General features: G+C 40.1%; 1 protein-coding gene across 1 annotated transcript in view; it reads right to left on the reverse strand.

Moving 5' to 3' along the window:
• Positions 1-20,999: 20,999 nt before the first annotated feature.
• foxo3b (forkhead box O3b) overlaps positions 21,000-21,872 on the reverse strand; it is a gene marked incomplete at its 5' end in the record, with an annotated part of 39,753 nt that continues 38,880 nt past the window's right edge. Inside the window, one exon of the mRNA XM_079214713.1 lies at positions 21,000-21,215. The remainder of the gene's footprint in view (positions 21,216-21,872) is intronic.

Here is a 21,872-nt window from a genome sequence, read left to right on the forward strand (position 1 = left end):
TTTTGACTGCATATGTTCCTATTTATATGAAGCTCCATATAAATGTGTCTGGCTATACTGAGGAAGTAAAAACTAAATAAAAGGAAGAAATATTACACAGTCTCCAACATAATCTTGTTTGAAAGAAGGGAAAAGATCAGAGAAGCTGGGAATATGTATATATATATATATATATGTATTTGTCATTGTTGCAGAAATATGCTTTCATGCATTTTAAAACGTTTCTAAAACAAACCTTTTCAGGTTACAGAAACCACTCCAGCAGTGTTATATTATAGAGTAGACTATGCAGCAGATGGATCGTCATAATTGGATAAAGCACGATAACAAAAGGCACAATTCAGTATCACAGTGTAGGAAGAAACAAACGGCTCCACTGACTGAAATAAGAAATAATTAACTATTAGCTTTATCATTTCATAAATAGGCAGTTGAGCGTTAATAGTTAAACAGAAATTCAATAGCAACTTAAAAGTGAGTGTAACTATCGTGTGTCATCTGCTCTGTAAAACTCACTCTACACTTTGAAGCATACAAAAGTATGATTGTACTATCAAGCAATACTTTATATCTTGTACATTCTGTTGTTATAAACCTATTCTTGACACAAGCTTTATTAAGTTCACAAAATACACTTATTTTTCTTCTACTTTATACCGTTTAGATACCTTTGGTCAGCCATTGAGCGATCATGGTCGGACAGTCGGAGCTGTAACCTACTTTCACCCCTCATTCATGTGAAAGACTCACAGCCAGGTCATTCTCTATAATCCCGTAAGCCAGAGAGCTTGTTCTTTTGACACATCCGTTCTCTGTGACACAGAACAACATGTATGGCAAACATATAGTGCAAACTAAATAAAAAAACAGTATACCGTGTACAAGACAAGTAGCCTTCATTTCAGCTGTATTGAAAGTCACATGATTATTTACCGAAGACAAATGTAGTTCAACAAAAGATGCAAAGAAAAGTTGATCCTAAACTAGAATGTCTCATTTGAGCAGTTTACACAATATCAAATTGTCAAAAATGCACTTTCAGCCAAATCGTTCGATTCTGTTTGAAAAGGATTTAGCGTTGCCAGCCCGACGTTCGGATTTGTCCACCATTTTGTCGCTAGAGAAAGTATGACGTGTCAAAAAAAACGAGTGGACACAAAATGGCTGCAGACTTACGCTGTGTTCGTCAGCGAGAGTTTCATTCCCTAGCTGTGGTCCACGGCAAAGTGGTCTTTGCTCCGGGTGCACCGTGAAAAGCCCCGTCGCTGGCTGCCCCCCTGACACACAGTTGTACAGGAGAAAAGACCTTCGGCTTCTACTTCCCCTGTCCGTTTGATTTGCACCGTGCCGTCCCTGCTCTCGTCAAGCCTCACCAACTGCAAACCCAAACATCAGTGCAGAGAAGAAGTAGCATTTAGATGTTCCTAGATAAACTCAAGGTTCAGGAGGAGAACATGATGCAGAAGTTCATTCATTCAACTCACGCTGCTTCGGACTGAGCTCTTTAACTCGTCTAGATGGGCCGACCACTCTCAACACCAATCAGGTCTGTCTGGATTTGCACATTCGTCCACTCGTAAACCTTTTCCCCTTGGCTTTTTATGCACTGTGAAATATACATCTGAACAATCTTGTGAGTCTCTGGTTGGATTTAAATAGCCTTACATGCTTCAGTCTCTTGGATACAGTGAACCTGATTGGCCAAGGGGGAATCCTGGGCATGCCCAATCACAGGGCATTACCACGGAGCTCACCAGCCAATGGGAGGAGGGAGATGCTCTCTGCGATTTCATTGTCACTAAGGGAGGGGGAAACATACTGCCAGGACAGTTGGCACTAACATGCTAAGCACTGGACTCCATTATAGTCAGAGTTTATGTGTTTGAGATAACCTGTGGAGCGTTGCCGGGGAGAGAACGGCACAAAGCAGGTCTAAAGATGAAGCTGCAGCGACGCAGTCCTGTGCACACGGGCTCATCGTGCACCCGCGTCACTATTATCGGTGCTGCTCACGTCACAGAAATGAACGGCTTGATTTGTGAGAGCCATCGTCCTGGTGGAAGGTGGTGTGTCTCCTTGGCAACCAGCTCCATCTCTGGCCAGGAGCGCAGACTGACAGTGAGCACTCGAACTGCAGGACGGGGGTTTCTTTACGGTCCCTCGGTCGCCATTCAGTCCTGGTTTGACCCCTGAAGAGTGATATCTCTTTTTGCCTCCATCTGTCCCTTTGTATTCTCCCGTTTCTTTGACCTGCTTTCTTCTCAGTATTGCCTCCATCTCTCTGCTAATATAGATGCAACTATTATTGAATAGTCGATTCATTGTTTGGTCTTTGAAATGTCAGATAATATGTCGACAATTCAAAAAATATATATTAACATGCAGTCCACAATCCAGAGATATTCATTTAGCTAAAACACATAAATAGTAAAGCCTCTCATATAAGAAGCTAAAACTAGTGAATTTTGGCATTTTTGCTGGAAAATTAACTTAATTGTTTATCATTATCACACTATGCTAATTGTGATTTATCTTCACAACACTGTAGAAGGCTCTCGTTTAAAATTTACATTTCATAACATTTTAAAAGTACGATGTTTCAATCACCAATTCGCTATAGGTATAGAGGCGCTAAAAATACGACTAATTATACTTTATAATTTGCTATTATTCATTTAATGTGCTCCGTTTTATACTTCCTTTGAATATGTTTCAAGAGCTCACATGATTTGACAAGCAGTATCTATCTTTTTCAGTGTTTTACATCTTTTGAGCAACACAATTCATTCTTGGCCTTGGAAAAATCAGTTTTGAAACAATAAATCTTGACTTAAAGTGCACTTATTTTTAAGAGCTCCATTATAACACTACACTATACTACTACCCTTTGACTTGCTGTATCGAAATGGGAACGTCTTGCAGATGTTGTATTCAGTATAATCTTTCATTTCGTGTTAGCAAATGGGACTTTTTTTTTTAAGAAAGTGCTCATTCATGTTTCCTGTTTTGCCGTTGACTCATAAGGGTATAACACTCATGTGACTGAGGTGATTCTTTTTTACTCTAGATCTCTTCTTATCGCTCTCTTTTTTGCCATGCAGCCTTGTTGTAACTCTGTAGTCAGCGTTACTAGCAGTAAGAAAAGTTAAGTTTTAATGAACCAGCAGGTTGACATGACAGAAATTAGCAGTGAATCATTCTTGGGTTTTGTTCTTTGTCAGCAGCTTGTTTCTGACAGACAGACAGAGAGACAGGGGGGTGAGCTCTGACACGACAAAAATCTAACTCCTAACTTTTCAGCTCTGATGCTTGTGCAAGATTACACTCAGCTTTTGTGCTTAGTCAGAAATCAAAGATGAACTGGGTTTAGTTATAAGGGGAGATGTCTCATACATATATATATATATTTTTTTTCTGTATTCACTTCATGTTGAAAAGGAGAGAAACATTTTTTTCAAATCTTCTGTATGTTTGCAAATGTGGAAGAAATTGACAAATAAAGCTGACTTTGACTTGACAGAACAAAACAGTACGTTTTACATTTCTATGAAGATAAAAACATGCTACACTAAAGTTTCTTACTTGACATTAAGCACTATTTTCTCTTGATCACAAGTCAGTTTTATATGGGAGGATAAGGCAAAGAGAAATACAACAACCATGTGATCTTGTACAGAACGCGTTATCCGTACAATCATTTACCTTGGCAGGATTTTTTGTGTGTGTAAACGTCAGTATGTCCACATTCCTGTCATGAGATTGAAGTGTCTTTCCACACTGTTCGGTCAGAGGCAGAGGCAGGCAGAAAGCCAGAGTCTCCTGCTGTCTGTTAGGACTAAAAGTCAACTGACACTGTACACAGACATTCAAATAAAGCTGACACGCCGGGCAGACAGTCGCCTCTCTTGTGTGCATGGAAAATATAATATCACACACACACACACACACACACACACACACACACACACACACACACACACACACACACACACACACACACACACACACACACACACACTGATGTTACGCACAGATGAGCTTTTTGAAAGCCTTATCCAAGAAGGCACACAAACACGTGAACATATGGGCATGCAGGTGTACAATACAGCAGGAGAAACCATGAGATAAAAACCTAAAGTTATAAGTCGATAACAACTTGAGAATGATACTCTATTGCCTGTCCAGTTGTATAATATTGGTTACACCATAAAACCTTTTTTATTTACATGTATCAACATCTATGAAAGGCACTATTTCAAATAAATAAGACATTGTAAAAGCTGCAGTTAGCAAGTTAGCTAACAGAGCTGTTTCAGTCTGTTCAGCAGTTTCCAGTATTAATGCTAAGCGAAGCTAACCAGCTCATATGTATTCTCCAGACAGGAGTCAATCTTCTCGTATAAAAAGCAAAATGTAGAACTGTTACTTTTATAATATCTTTTTTTTAAACTGTCCTTGTGACTGCAGGGAGTAAAATGTTGTATAGGTGCAGAGGAACTGTTCCCCCCTGAGATTGCCATCATCCTGACAGATCCCAGTGAGGCATGTCCATCTCATTTTGTATGCTAATCAAAATGCAGACGACTCAGCCCTTGTGCCTGTTTCTATGAATAGATATGCGGGTGTGGGTGCTGACCTATCTGTGTGTTTCACCATGTTCCTCCCCTGCATTGGTCCTCACAGCACTTTTCACCAAGGCCATCTCGCCACATATAAACATCCTCAAACGCACATTTCCACCGACTCTCTCAAACATGGCAGGCCTCCCCCCCCATATTAATATTTACAGGTGCTGAAATGCAAATGTGTGTTCTATCTTTCGCCAGACATTTTCTCCCCTCGTGTTGTTCGGCCTGGGGGAAAAAACATTTCAGTTTAAAAAGTGAGCATCAAGGTCTGTGTTCGTCGCTCTCACAATAGGCTTCTCTGAACGAGCACACATGGGGGCTGGTGAAGGCCATTGGCGCTCGCCTCGCTCTTTTACAGATTCTATTTTTTTTTCAGGCTTGAGTGTGTTTATCAGGGTCCCACTTGTGTAAGTGCATTTGTGTGTCTTTTTGCATTTGTATGGCAGTAACTAACCTTCTCCTTTTACTTGAATGCCTTTTGCTCATTTGTGTTACACAACCAATGGTGCAGTCATGCTCTTTCATTAGGAGCAAAGAAAGTGTTAGAGTCTTAGTTTAATATAGTTTTATCACCTTGATACTTCAGTACTTTTCCTAGATGAACTTTAAATGATAAGAGGTCCATGACGGAAAATTACACTTTACTTTGTTTTGGGGTCTCAGAAACTACAGCTGCAAAACATTATTATTGGCATTTACAACAGTTTGCTCATAAGAAGTCTAACAGGTTGATAGGCCTCTCCCGGGTGTAGGCTGTGGGGTTTATAGGACTCTGAACGATGAGGAAATAAAGCACATTTTCTACAAAACACAAGGGTTATTTTTATGCAGATGTGCTGCTCAAAGGCTACTTGATTTGCAACTTTATTTTTAAGGTGCTTTTTTGCCCACATCTCTCTAAAACTGAAATTGAAACCATGCATTTTAAGAGCAACACACAGTTAGATAAACAAGAGAAGCAACTGATATGGTTTCACAATGATCTGGAAATCGGCTGCACCTGAGCTGCATGGTGCATGCTTTGTCACTTTTACTGGAATTGCAGAATGCAGTGGAAAATATGATGTACAAAGATGCGTTCAACAAATGAGCCAATGCCAATATAGAGTTGTCTTTCAAAGTGTACTGGTGCATGCTGACAAGAGGGTGTCACATCGATTCTCTGCTCATCACATGGGGAAACATCACCTTTGACCCCGCAGACACACAGAAAGGCTGAGCCAAGTGGAACACAACACAGGAAACATACATGGCACAGTTGCTCACACTGAGCGTTCCCAGCTGAAACGCATGTGTCGAGCCCAAACCACATTTGTTTTTACATCCAATTAAAAAATGGTAACAATATCTAACAAACACAAAATTATACCCATGTGCACAAGCAGGACATTATGCAGAGCATTTTATGGAGCTCCCTAGTAACCTGCATTATATTAACTGCCACACACACTCTATATCACTTCATTGGTGAGGTCTTCTTGTCCTGCCGTCACCCCTCCCCCAGACCCGATCGCCTTTGTTCCATCGTGAGGATCATCCATCCTTCTTGGGTGATAGTTGCCAGTGTAGGACCATAACTGTCCTTGTCGTAGCTTTCTTTCTCTCCCTTTGTTTCTTCTTCCTGTTTTTCACTCCGTCCTAAATCCTGCCACAATTTCCTGTCTGATTAATGGTGATGGATTTTTCACATACACGCACAAACAAACAAAAACACAGTCTTAGAATCAAACATTTAACCAGTTAACAATTTAAGATCTCGTAATGAAAGACACTTGATTCATTCATAATACTCACACACATAGACAGAAACAACAAAGCCCAATGATCATCATGTGTCCATGTGCAGGTTTGCATATTTTTGCTCTCATGCAAGGGGGCTTAATAACCAGAGTCAGAGACTGAAGCCACACGTTTAACTGTACATGGACTCATGCATACACAAACATAGAAACACACAGATGTGCACGTCAAAGCCAGAACACACACCCTCATAAACACATATGTAACGCAGATGAGAATTAGTCACACAAGCGTAACTGACATAAACACACGTGTGAGCAGGCTGTCACACACAGATGAGGACAAAGACGCAGGATCTAAGACAGACATAAAAAGAGACACAAGATGCAAATTAAAGTAATTAGAGATTATTTTCCACATTTGAGCAGACTGATTGGAGCCAGGCAGCGTCTGGTCTTTAAAGTGGTCACAGGTCACATGTGGCGTGTGAGCAATGTTTGTGCACAGTTTTGCGGGACATTTTGGAGACATTTGGGAAACATATTACTGATAAATAAGACTCTAAAGTGTTAGATTTATGCTTGATTTGACGCTGACTCATTCTCATTTGTTACGGTAGATTAGCTCCTCTTTCTTTCGCCAGCCGACACACCAACAGCACTATTACTTAATGCGAGGAGAAAACGGGATGGATGGAGGGAGAAAGGGAAGAAGGGAGTAATGAAGCTATGTATGTGCTTTCCCCGGTGGTTTGAATGGTGAGTGCAGGCCATAATTCACCTCAACACACACGCACGTAGGCACAAATGAATGCATACTCTCACACACGTGTGCACACACACACACACACACACACACACACACACACACACACACACACACACACACGCACACAAACGCCCAAAGCAATACTTTTGACTCTCTCTTTGTGTCTTTGTGTGTGTCCTGCCCCCATTTAGGTCAGTGCAGAGAAGATATATGGTTGTGGGAAACACAGTGACCTTGATGTTGTGTGTGTGCGCGTGTGCGTGCGCGTGTGTGTAGGATGGGGGTGGGTGAGGGTCTACATTGACTGTGCACCAACACAGCTGTCTATGAATCATTATAATGGTGCACCAGTACATCAATTTTCTAAATAAATCAACAAAACATCAAATGAATGTAGTCACATGCCTGCCACAGCGGTTTCAAAATGCTGGTCATCGTGTGATTACGAGCAATTATTTAAACAGATATTTTAGATTATTAATATATAAATATATACCATTGGTAAAGTAGGACATTTATAGGATTGAGTTATTTTGTATAGATGTTACTATTTTTTAAAATTAATTTGTCAACAACCTTTAAAGTCTTACCTACGGAATGAAACACTAAAACACAAAACATGGCCGCCTTATCCTGCTGGGGGCCCCCATCAAGCATAAGCACATTTCACCAACCGCTGCTTCGAGCTACCTGGCCTCAGATTTTCTGTATGTCAATTAGTTTGTGATAATTTGAAAAAGATTAAGATTTTAGATTTTGCCTTACAAGATTACATAATAATGTAATAATGTACCCAGTTGCTATCACATTTTAGTAGTGACAATTTGGAAGCAATACTATTATTTAAAAGCAACTGACCCACAGTAAATCTGGGTTTTTGGGACCCTGAGAGGGCAGTTGCCTGCTTAGTTTGACTGGCTTTTAAAAGTAAAAAGAAAGTCTCTTTATCGACCCCTAGTATTTGGTAGATGCTATAAAGCCGTAACAACTCTCACATAGGGGCTTTAAAGACAATCAATCATTACCAAAACATCAAGATACGCAATATGTATACTACATCTGTGCCTACATCTCAGTAGTTATTAATCTGTAGTAATGAACATATCCTCTGTAAAATAACACATTTCCATGTAAGTAGTGGATGATATGAACATATACACATTTCTCAATGTCTTCAGTTGTAACATTTCATCAAGAATCCTCCACCACAAAGAGGCAGCATGGTAGAGTACAGTATGATATATTTCACCCTATGGCCCATTGGACACACATTTAATAGAGTCACATGCAGCCACATGCTACAGTGGGAGGTAATGCTCTCAACCCGCAGGGAGGGGGGATGGGAACACGATGGGGGTTAGTGGGCTTATACGGCACCAGGATTGAGAGCAAGCCGAGCACGATGCCCCTCACATGAGGAAATAACGCAGCTGAGGTGTGTGTGTGTGTGTGTGTGTGTGTTTGTGCGTGAGGAGAGATGAATTCTACCTCTACTGGCTTGATATTAAGGAGGTGGAGATGAAGGTTTGACAGGCAGCTTTTCTGTTTCCTCCATGATTATTCCTCCTCATCTCCCTCCCTGCATTCAGCCCAGCATCACCCTCTCTTTTTCTCTGTGGGGCTGTTATTGAGGAAAAGTGGAGTTGACAGTGGAGAAATAAGAGAAAGAAAAAAAACATTAGAATAATACAGGAAAGAGATGTGAGGAGGAATTAAAGGAAGGTGAGAAAAAAGAGCGGGTGATGAAGCCAAGGAAATTAGTGCGAGGGAAGAACATTTTTAATTAGATTTTATCGTGTCATATACGTGCTTTCATTTTATGAATTTATATCTATTTATATGACTTATTACAGCAATAGAAACAATATAACGTATCATGTCTAACTCAAGATTACATCACATGTTGAAAGTCCAAAACAAATCAATGGGACAAATGAAAAGCATCAATCAACACAATCATTTCCCCTCTTCTAACAGTTCATTTGAGCACTGCTAGTGTGTGAGGTTATCCATTTCAATCCCATCAATGGTCAAAGCCCATCGATTGAGACGGAAAGAACAAAATCATTTTGAATCCGTGGTGATGCTTTACCAAGGTGGATAACAAGAAACAGCGGAGACATCCATCAGCCTCTGCTGCGTTTTTTTCTTCTATATTCTCATCCACATCGTGCGAGTTTCATTCACACTTCTTTTCTCTTCACATTATTCTTCAAAACATCATCAGTGAAAGGATTTCTTCTCTTCACCTTCATATATCAGGGTGATAGAGAGAGTGTGTGGAAAATACTGAGAGATCAGAGAGGGATTCAACAAAACAAGATGAAGAGAACATGAAATACGAGGAGAGTGGTGTATTACATTGCAATAGAAACGTCATCCACTCTTTCTGTATTTGATGTTGAATTTCATAATGAGATGTGAAAGACCACTAAATATTGCTACCTTTATGAGACTTTGGAAGTAATGTCCGTCACACTGAGACTTCCATCTGCAAAAGGAAAAACAGTATTACATCGACATTCTCAAATCACTCAATTTGTTCAATTTGCTGCAACGTGTGGCCATGTAAGGACTTATCAATTATTAATAATTGTCAAAAGCAACCAGGTTCAAGTTCAGTTTGGTGCGTGTCAACAAAGTAATACCTGTTTAGTACAGGTAGAATATTAAAAAATACATTACAATCTATTTACAGCTGTCATTTTTATATTTACATATAATTGTATGGCTGTTTAAACTTCCAGGTGCTATTTTCAGTTTCGAATCATTCATTCAATCATTTAATTTTCTCAAAATAAAGTTTAAATTATGCCATTTCCTCCCGGGCTTACTTTTTACCAGCTGTGACAGGGAAGCCTGAATTGTTTTCACCATGTGAGTCTGCGTGTGTCATCATGGCAAAATGTGGTCCAGGAGACACCTAATGTAGCGAGAAATTTCGCAGAAGTGATTTTGAGTACTTTGCCATGTGTTTATTTCTCTGTCTGTCTGTGGACAGATTTTGTCACTCAGCGTCACTGTGCGCCCCCGGCCTGACTGGCGGCGCGGCCGGAGTGATCTCATCTCAAGATGGTCTTTAGTTATACAATATCTTTAATTGTACAATATGTTTTATTTAATTGCTTTAACATTTCACCCTTTAGAAAAGTCTGTGATTACAAGGCCCCGATTAGACAGCCTGGGGAACCTTCTTCCACTCTCTGCTCCCTAAACGCAGCGAGTTCAAAAAAGATTCAACTCAGAGCAGAAAATCCCCCAACGTCATTTTTTTCTTCTTTTTCTCATGGCGCCCAAGACAATTGTGATTGGTTAAAGAAATACTAACCTAAACCAGAATTATAATGTATGGAAATAGACGAGGCAAAAACTACTCGAGAAGAAGTTGTATTTTGTATGTAATTACGTCAAATGTTGTGCCTAAAAGGTCATTCTTTACTTTGGATATAGTTGTTTAACAAAGTTAAATTTTGGCAGAGCTTTTGGCCACGTCTCATGATCTCCACAAGCGGATGGAGTTTGTTCAGTTGTCATCATGGATATTTGGTTCAACTCAAACATAGTTTATTTGTAAAATATATTTTTTATTGAAGCTTTGTTTCGTAATTTTTAGAAAAGTTAGTTTCTATAACTTCTAACCACAGATTAGTTGCTGTATTTGACTACAGCACTTCTAATGTTGTGATCATTTTAAAATCTGCCTGTTTCTTTCTACGAACCCAATCATTCCTTCTCACTTCCTCTCATATCCCTATTTCTGTCATTGCACCTCACCTCTCCCTGTCACTTTTCACGCCAACGCTGTGCATCACATGCATACTTTTGATTTTCCCATATGGATGCACATATTGTGAATGTCAAACGGAAGCAAAGGAGAAGCAATTGAAAGGCCTGCGATTACGTTGGTATAAATTATTACGTAGAGATTGTTCCCACATAACGGCAGAAAATCCATGATGATGGTTGTTGTTTTTTTGTCTGTGAATGTGTAATTACAAAAAATCTGTGCAGTGTGAAGCGATCTGTCGCTTCACCACAGGCTGTGAGGCTGAGCTATAATCTGCCATGATGACGCTCATCACAGCCTGTGAATGAAGGTGCTGCGGGACAATGCTCAACCGCTCTGTGCCGGTGTGCCATTACAGAGATGACATCATTCCACTGCAGCACTTAGCGCACACACACACACACACACACACACACACACACACACACACACACACACACACACACACACACACACACACACACACACACACACACAGAAGTATCATTTACGACTGCTCAGTTCTCAGTTCTCCTCCCGTCTTGGATTCATCCTCATGTGGCCAGCAGCAATTAGTATGCGTATGTGTGTGTTTTGTGTGTGTGTGTGTGTGTGTGTGTGTGTGTGTGTGTGTGTGTGTGTGTGTGTGTGTGTGTGTGTGTGTGTGTGCGGAGCAGAAGTTTAGATAAGGTATAGAGATCAGCCAAGCTATCGAGATTAAGAGAAGCCCTACCACATCCATCAGCGCAGCAGTGTCGGTGCTGGGGGATGAGAAGCCCACTAATGGCCATATCTCAACAGATCCATCACGTCTCCATCTTGTTTACACTTTAAACCCCACATCACATATTGATGACTCACTGCTCATTAGCCAGTCGGTACATTTGTGCATGGCATCGCGTGTCTCCATTTGTGTGCGTATGTGTGCGCGGAGAGAAAAGAAAGAGATAGATGGAGGGATACAGAGGCATAAATACAGACAACGCAGGCAGTGCGGTTGCACTCGGGCCCCTGTGGTGGTGATGGGGGCTGTAGAAAAAGCAGGACCTCCAACAATGTGTTGAGCAAACAATGGCCATTTGTGATTGTTTTGTGTACGCATGATGTAAATATGTCTTTAGAATGACTGCACGTTGGTCTAAAGAAGGTGCTATTTGCTATATTTGCCCTGGAAAAGGACAACCGACCTCTGTCATTTAATTTTTTTTTGGTAAAGTCAGTACTGATCTTATTGCAAAATGATATGCTTATCCTATTTAAACTATAATAAACTATAAAAACAAATGCCATTAAATTCATTTTTGTATACGTACATATATATTTACATAAGCATGTGTGTGCATGATAGATAGATGGTGGAAAAATTCAACAGGACTGCATGCCACTTATTGCTTTGTATTTAGCTGTTTCATCTTCATGTCAGAACCAACTTGTCATCCAACCTGTCATTATGACGAATAGCACTGGAAGCCTGAAGCCTCAGTGACTCTTAGTCCTCCAGTCTGGTCTGGCAGCAGTCGGGTTTCTTGCTTGTTCCAATTGCAAAGTTATCAACGCCTCAGTCTTTTGTTGTGGTTCAAACAAGGTTTGGTCTCAGGCTGGTCATACCTATTATAAATGGCTAAACTCAAAGGTGGGGTCCATCAATAAATAGACTGGGATTAAAGGACATCATTTAGTCATGAGGTCATGAGGTTTGAGAGAGGATTAGAGGTGGACATATTACAAGATATTGTGATGCTTTATACAGTGACACAGATCCAATTTGAATAATTTTTGTATTTTTTAATTTCTATTACATTTTCTTAAATATAAAGTATTTTTTTTTACAAACTGCCAGATGCCCAAAAGATTACCTCAGTGGACAATACATTGTTAATATGCATGTGAATGCTGAACAACTTTACTCATTCCAGCGACACAGAAAGTTCCCAAGAATCTGATGTCTGGAGCCCGATCAATACTGGATTTACTGATCAATACTGGATTTACTGGAAGCTGACACCAATATCAATAGTTTAGAGTAAAAAAAAAACCTCAGTAACAATTATATGAATCAATATACTGTACTGTACTGCAATTGTTATCTATTGATTTACACATACCACAATATTGATATCTGCAGTAAGCTAATATCAGTCGGCACAAACTGTTCTCTGTGTAAACCCACACACTAGCGGCTGTGTGTCGATTGTATACTGCGACTCCTTCTCCTGTCAGGTGATAGCACGTCTTCTTCTGTGGTCAGGTATCTGTCACAATGGCTGAAACTATGAGTCAGTCCTGGATAACAATACATAATACATCACCTGGCGAGCTAGAGCTGAAGACATTGTTAGCCGGATTCCAGAACTCTGAATCACTGCACATCTCTTTTTTGATTTGTTCTATGGGTCATTGGGTAACAACAGGGACATCCAAAATAAAAAAGTCACATGGATAGATTGCTTCTTCAGGTGACAAATCAAATTAAACAAGACATCAAAAAATAAATACAATTCTAAAATACGCCATATGCTACATGGTGTATGTTTGGCAAACACAACACTATCACGTACTGAATGCCCACAGAAACCTGCTAGTGTCCTCGCTTCACGTTTTCAAGGGTCTAAAGTCTTTGAGTGTGAGTCAGCTGCGTGCATGTTATGTAGGTGGAGTGATGACTCACGATACTACACACTGTGTGTTATGAACAATACAAATCTAACAACAACTACACACGTGTGTATGTACTGAAATGACCCCACCACTCCCTATTAGGTATTACAAACCATTCTGACACAGAGTCTGCATGCTCTCATACTACTCAAGCCCACACAAAACACCTCTAACCCAATGCACACACATACACCATGTTGCTATCAGGTGTTAGTTCCTGATTGGTTAGCAGTGAGGAGATATGGAGGAGGACATTGGTGATATATAATGTAAACCATATATATAATGTAAACCATAAGCACACACACAAACACAAACAGTACATAGTGCTCACTGTACATTACTAACTCTACTTCTTCCCGGGAGCCTCTGTGCTTTCTCCCCTCAGGTGTCCATGGATCGTGGCTGTCTGGAGCCGGTCCTGCCTCATCCCATGCTGATGTCCTCTCTACCTCCTTCTGCTGACATGGATCGTGGTTATCTGAATCGTGGTCCATGCCTACTACTCATTACATGAATCATTTCTGTCATATTCATTGAATGTGCTTTAACTCTGTTGCGTTGTTCATTCTGTACACATGCCATCTATTGCTTCTGTCCATCTGGGGAGAGGGATCCTCTTCTGTTGCTCTCTGGAAGGTTTCTTTCTTTTTTCCCTGTGAAAGTTTTTTTTTCAAAAAAAAAAAAAATCCTGATCCGATGTGAGGTCCTGGGACAGGGATGTCATATATGTAAAGCCCGCTGAGGCAAATTTGTAATTTGTGATTATGGGCTATACAAAATAAATGGAATTTAATTGAATTGTACAGAGGGCATACAGTGCTCACACAGGTTAATTGCTTCCTGTATTAAAACAAAGATGACATTTACAAAACAGGGAGGGCACTGACATGGAATAAGGCAGAGGCGAATAAAACGCAAAAATGTGGGTGGAGATGAAGACAGCGGGCAAACAATCAGAAACAGTAAGTTATGACATGACATGAAACCAACAAGCCGAAACAAGAAACGGACAGCAGATATGGCCTTATTTTGCGTTGTATAAAACAACATTACTGTATAGCTTTGGAATGCTCTAACCATATGTAAAATCAAATGTCAATTTAAAGCTAAAAATAATGCCCATCATCACGCGAGGGTAAGGCTCAAATTCGCAGAATTTTTAATCTGCATGTCGTTGCTCTAAAATAGTTCAGAAGAGTTTCCAGCCAACCAGTAACCTCAGTGACCTCACATGGACTGGTGTGACTGCAGCCAGACCAGACATGTTGTCAGGTCAGGTGACCAGCTGACCGTGAATGTCTATTGAAGTGTGGGTTTGGTATTCGGAGTTGTGGTGAGCCTGCTCTTTCAGTCATAAAGCATGTTTGAGAGTTTTGGAGTCTTGTGCAATGTCTGTTTGGAAGAACACGGTGGATTTGTTTTGTTTCCATTACTCTTTTATTTTTTTAATTGTCTCTTCATGAAAGAGTGCTTGAGGATATCAAGTAAACAGAAAGGACTTTGGGTTTGTTTGAGGCTCTTTTGTATATTTGAGAACAAAATGAAAGGGCCACATTGGTAGACCTGGATACCTGATACATGTCCTGGGATTGGCAACAATGACAAACAGTGTGGTTATGAATCTAACATACCGTGTATGAGAAGACAGCTTGGGTTTCACAAATCATTCAGACTAGTTTTACTCTGACGAAGTGAATACAATTGACTGTTTCAACATGATGTAGTTGCTAGGCAACAGCTTGTGTCCATGTACTTCCTGTCAGTTTATGTCATTCACATACACAAGGAATATATAAAGGAGGAAGAGTCATTACGCCATCCAATTTTGCATAGGTGCAGTTCTATTGAAATTAATTGCAGCCATTGCAAGTCTTCCTATAACCCATCATATCTGTGTTGTTTCACCTTTCACTGAAAAATGCTTCTACCAAAAAAAAATACATATACAAACTATTATTGCTGACCAGACTACAATAACAACCCGATCTATACATTAATGGCTCTGATTATAACTGTTGGATTCAATGATATGGTCGGTCACAGTTAGGTAAATATAGGACTTGACTGTATGCTATATGCCTGCTGTTTGCCTCAGTGATTTACATTCATACATTCATAGTTATCTCACCTATTTCATTAGCTAGCATACACATAAGTCCTGACAGCGTTTGAACGAAAGAGGCTCCAACATTTTCCATCACTCACCAACATTGCGGCTCCCTGTCTGTTTTGTTTTTTTACACCTTTCTTAACATTACCCGTTTGGTAGTTTATTGACGAACAAAGTAACAAGTACTGGTATAAAGGTCCAGATTTAGTGAGGTATAACTTTGTAAACTTTGGTGATTGGTGCCGCTTCCGGACCATAATAGAGAGAGCTAACTAACACTAGACCTCCTGAATATAATAGAATATCATTAACAGTTTGATGGGTGGCTAGTTATGGATTACAATTAAATGCATGGAGAATACTACCGGCTTGGCAACAGTGGGAGGTCAGTGATGTAATGCACTGGCTTGCACTGCCACAGGAAATTAACTGGTTTTGTAATGTTTACATTTACAACTGTTTACATGAACTATGAAATCAACTATGAAATGGTCGATAGTAATTTGAAGAAGTGGATCTGTAATTCTGTTCATTATATTGAAGCATACTATAATTGTGGTTGGCGGCACAGGCTCTAATTGAACTTTTTCCAATAATATGTATTTTCACTACTTTGATATTTGTAATGTTTATAAGGTTGTTAAACGTTTAGTGACATGATCAATTATTTTTTAAATGGTAATAAAAGTTAGGCAGCAGTTCTGGAGCCAGGATATCAGAAATACTGTCATAGGTCCAAATCCTCTAACCACATTCTCCCAGTGCAAAACCAGAAATAACCAGACTCTAAAAGGATAACTGAACAATTATTATAATTACTGCATGTCTATAAAGTAATTCTATGATGGTATAATTGCTATAGTTCACTGAATTATCTACATTGTTAGGAATATAATTTGGATTGAGAAATACAATTTACTATTTTGTTTGTCATATTTAAGATATTGGCGATAAGGTCAGATCAGTTTCAGTCACCATGTGAAGTTTGTCCGTAGTTGAAGGACATTTACTGCATCTTAGGTCGTAGAAATCCCCAGAATTAAAATGACAACATACCATCAGATTTCTAAACGATAGCCACTGTATGTCCCTTCCCTGCTTATTAAGTAACATTATTTAAAGAAAACAGATACAAAATGATAAAGTGACCATCAGCAACAGTGATGCATTACTGTGTGGATGTTGACACCTTTAGTGTTTCCAGCAAAGGTTGCTGAGGACCCTGAACTAATGACTAGTTGCCCATGTTACAACGTTGAAATTCAAGCACTACTAAATTAAAATGTACGGTAAAAAATATGTTGTGATTTAGTAATTTATCTCTGTTTCTGTATCTTTTTTTGTTGTATATTAACACCCCATTTTAAATAACAAAGATATAAAAGTTATCACAAATGCTGTTGCCTGAAGATTCCTTAAAAGAAAGAGTCTCCTGTCCACTAACCCTTAAGATACACTCATCCACACAGAAACAAACATTGTTCACACTCGCTTAAATTCACAGGATAATCTGGAGTAAACTTTTTATGATAACAGGCCTGACCTCTGGCACACGAGAAAGTGGCCTTTTGGCTTTTCTCAAAAGGTGAGAGGCAAGACGGGCGGCCCAGGTCTGAGTTAACATTTCAGACATGCAAGTGACCCCCTTCTCTGGCTGTTCCCCCTCTCCCTTTCTCTTTTATGTTTCGCAACAACCGAAGAAAAGCATCCAGCCTGGTGTCAGGTATCAGAGGGTTGCTGTACGTCTGCTCTGGCTTAAGGCCTGACACAAAACATTGTGCAAGACGACTTCTAGGAACTTGAGAGGAACATAGAGTTGTTTTGCTGTTTAGATCCCTCCAGACTGACATGAGAAAAATATGTATTTCCTGGAGGGAGGGCGAGGTTAAATGTGCTCATGCACAGACACACTGTTCTGGAAAACATTAGACAAGATAACTGGTGAATTAACACCACATGTACGGCAGGCGAGAGCTGAAAGTCCCTCTTGTGGCTATCAGAGCTGCTTCCACAGCAGCATTCATGACATTTATGTACCTCTAATATTTTCATATTTAGCACTAAAATCATTTCACAAGGACATGGAAAGGGTGTTGGAGCCTCACCAAGCTTTATTTACATGCGCACCATTTCTTATACAAACTAGATTACAATTCAAAATGGAATACACAGGAAAAATACCCACTAACATCAAGTCGAGAAGAAGCAAGAATAATAAAGGGAAAAGTTCAGAGGGCGTAAGGAGCGGAGCTGGCCTGGGCCTCGAAACAGTTATGAAAAAGGTCCAAGAGAAGATAATGAAAAGGAAACGCCGAAAGTGATTAAGGTATCTAGTGGTATCTTTCTTTTATTTTTTTTTGCTTTTCTTCGCTTTAAATTTGTGTTGTGCTGCAGGTGTGTGTGTGTGTGTGTGTGTGTGTGTGTGTGTGTGTGTGTGTGTGTGTGTATGTGTTGGGCACAAGAGGAGATAATCTGTGCATTAATGAAGCAGTAGCACTGAGTGTTTGTGTGGAAAGCCTGCTCCACTATGACGAAGTGTAAACTATCTCCCCAAAGAGCCAAAACATTTTACACTGGATGTACAAAATGTATGGAACACCTTCCTGCGATTGAGATTTGCATTTTTATCAAGGATCAATAACCCCTCTTTAAATAGAAGGGATTACAGGGCTCCTTTGATTTACCTTGTCAGTCTTCTTCACAGGCGTAGTTAAGCACTTCTAATATTTAGTACGGTCAGTGGAGATAAATCCAAATGCTTAGCAGTTCAGGTGATGGCTCAGGATTCCCCCTGCCAAGACATGTGATAAACGCTTTGGAAATTTTAGATGTGACAAGTGTGTAGGAAATCCCAGCTCGTTGTCAGATGACGCTTCTACCACATCACATCACAATTATGACCAAACACTCACTGAGAGCACCAGGACGTGAACCTGCTGTACTCCACGTGGAATAAAACAAGTGTGAAGCTGAGCAACGTCCATTAAGGAGGCTTTCCCTGTGTCTGCCTCGATGTACACACACTCGTAATAATAAACCCATTAATGTGGGAGGACGCAGCTCTGTAAGCCCTGATTTTAAAAATAGAAAGTGTGCATGTGCTTAAGTGCTAAAAACACAGGGTTCCTCTGTGAATTACAATTTCTGTCGCAGGACGGCACCATTGGAAGGGTCTAGGGGTACAGCTAGCTCATGCACTAAACCTCAGATAGCACAGTAGATCATTCTAGTCAACCATGCACACACACTCCTCTGCCTCAGCCTCAAAGTGATACACACACATCTGTACATTATTATACACAGCGGGGCATACACTTCATGTTCCTACCCCAGACAGAGAAGGGGTACCAGGGTGTCCAGATGCTACAACAATGGTGCTTTCCACCATTAAAAAAAATCTGGTTCAACAATTAAATCGCTGGTAACAGTGTTCCCTCCTACAGGGTGTGTAACATTGTTCATTACTTCTTCAACTTTACCTTCAGAGGTATCACAAGGGGTCAAGTACTACATGAGTATATAAGGACATACAGCGAGTATATATGCATTTCACACAATTCATAATGCATAAATACATGCATGCATACAGTCGGCTGTGCTGTATGCACCATGAGGGATAGTGAGGGATTACACATCCTCGTGAGATTAATTCAACAGAAATAAATTCCACAGATAAACACATACACACGCACATAAACATGTACTCAGGAGATACAGGAAGTCACCTGTAGGAGCACCAGGCGTGTCCATGAGAGGGATGTGTGTACGCGTGTCAAGAGTCCGAAGAGAGGGGGGAAAAAAGCCATGACAGCAAAAACAAAAATAACGGACCGCATGAAGTCTTAATCCTGCCGTTTTATCTTCCTTCTTCATCTTGACGGCCAAAAGTTCACAGGTTACAAGTTCACAAACACAAAGCATTACGGTTTTCTATCAATAAATGTTAAAATACCATTAGAATGTGACTTGATGTTACTTAAAATGGGAAGCCTCCCTTTCCCCCCCCCTGAGTGAATCTATATATGCATAAGAAGCCTCACAAGCTCATGACAAGAGAACAGCAGAGCTTAACACGGATCCCTGGTATTATTTCTTCTATCTACGTGTGTGCGACAAATGTGTGTGCTTGTGTGTGTGTTTGTGTGTGTCGTGATTTGGCTGCCAGCATATCCTACTGTTTGTTTCAAGTAATTTGGCAATATACAGAGATAGCTTATTATTGTTTTACTCAAGAAACAAATGGCTTCTCGAGGAATGAGCCTAAAACCCTGCACCTCCCCCTCCTCTCTCCACCCCCGTCTGCAGGTTCAACCTCACCGTGCTACAAATGGCTGCAGCTTTGGGCTTCTGCAGGTCGTGGGTATAAACGGAAACAAAACGGACAAACAAAATACACGGCTTGCTCTCAGGGCAGGGTTCAACACTGTTTACATAGCACCTGTAATGGTGTGGAAATGTTCACAACCCTAGGACACAGGTATTCATTTTGGCTACATCATATGCAGTGATAAACGACCCCAACAGGAATCGCCAGAATTTAAGAAATCCTAACAAAAGACAGACAAAATCGTTCCCTGTCCTGCTTGAACTTTACACTGCTCTGCACTGTACAAATATCCACGACAGAGATTTTCTTCCTCTAGTCTTTTTTTATATTTTTTACATTTAGATTACAGATTTACAGTTTTTTTTACAAATGAGAGCAAATATTTTTGTAATATTCAGCTAATAGTAATATCACCCTCAGTATTTCATCAAAGCAACATAACTGGAAGTGCACGGCATTAAGTTGAGCAGTTTTGACTTGTAAGGGTCCTGAAGATTTGCAAACAGGGGCAAAGAGTAGGTTGGTCTGTTGTTGTGGTTGCATGTACTGTGTGCGTGGCCACTCAGCGAGTAAAGATACTCCGTGTTCATTTTTCCATTTCATCAATACACCAATTCTTCTTGTAAAGACATGTATGATGCAGAAACAATGATGATAAGACAGAAAATCCCCAAAACACACTGAACATTTAAAATCACCAAGAGAGAACAGAGGGATATGCTTTTTTTCAACATAACACATTCCAGGAAACCACTGGATCAGATTTACACCACATCACTTCTTGATTTTTTCACTTTACACTTTCTTTATGTCTTTTTTTGGATTTCAACGGAAACAACTGCAACAACTCTTTCAATCTTGGCTTGATATTAAGTTTTTGTATATATCACCTGAAACCCCTTCTGATAAATCAGTGTCTCTCTGATGTCAACAGACTGGGTGTCAAAGGAAAATTGCATAATTCTAAGATTTGTGAGTTTGACATAGCTTTCTTTTTGTTGTTGTTGTTTCACCAGAGGCTTCGAGGGATGATGTGCAGTATCTCCGGAGTCTGTCGGATCGCTCATGGTTCACCAGTGCGGGAGCGAAGGTAAAGCTCTCGAGAGGAAGTCTTCTTCTGTAAACACGGGGTTCGGATTTTGCGTTGTGCTGATGGCAGGTTTGGCAAAAAGGATGTTGTTTGTCTGATCTTCTCTTGCACTACATAGTTCAGACCTGGAGACATGAACAACGAGATGATTATGACTGAGTATTCATACTGTACGAACTAAAAGCGAGAACAAATATTTTCTGTTGCAAAGTCATATGTTTATTAACCAAACGTCACCAATCCAGATGTTTTTGTTCCACTCTGCTCTAATGTGCTTAAAGCTACTTAACTTCCTGCATGTGGCTCACAATATATGCTTTTGTGAAGGCAGAGGTAGCCCTTTACTGTTACAGAAGTGTTGACATTAACTTTTGCGGTTTCTATAAAAAGTAGGCAGACTTTTTTTTTTGCACCTTTTGTGCGAACGTCATTTTTAAACTTTGCATGGATGTAATAGATTCTATTATGTTTTTAACATATCTTGATACATGAGAATGGCCCAGGAAACGAGGACTGACATCATATGTAACTATAATGCAAGGAATCTCTGTCTGTGTGACCCAGTTCATTCGATCTATTTCAGATATTTGCTGGGGACCCAAAACTAGTGGAGAAGCTTTGTTGTTTAGCAGGTCGGTTTTGGTTTGAGGAAAACAATTGAAGTGGTTTAGTGAAGAGATGCAGAGTCATGTAATTATTTTGCAGCATCGACTCTGATTAGGGTTTATGACAGCAGTTCAGAGCTTTTTCTTCAGGTCTTTCAACACTAGTAATTGTACAGC

Source organism: Taurulus bubalis (genome assembly GCF_910589615.1).
Source record: "Taurulus bubalis genome assembly, chromosome: 3".
Taxonomy (NCBI): Eukaryota; Metazoa; Chordata; class Actinopteri; order Perciformes; family Cottidae; genus Taurulus; species Taurulus bubalis.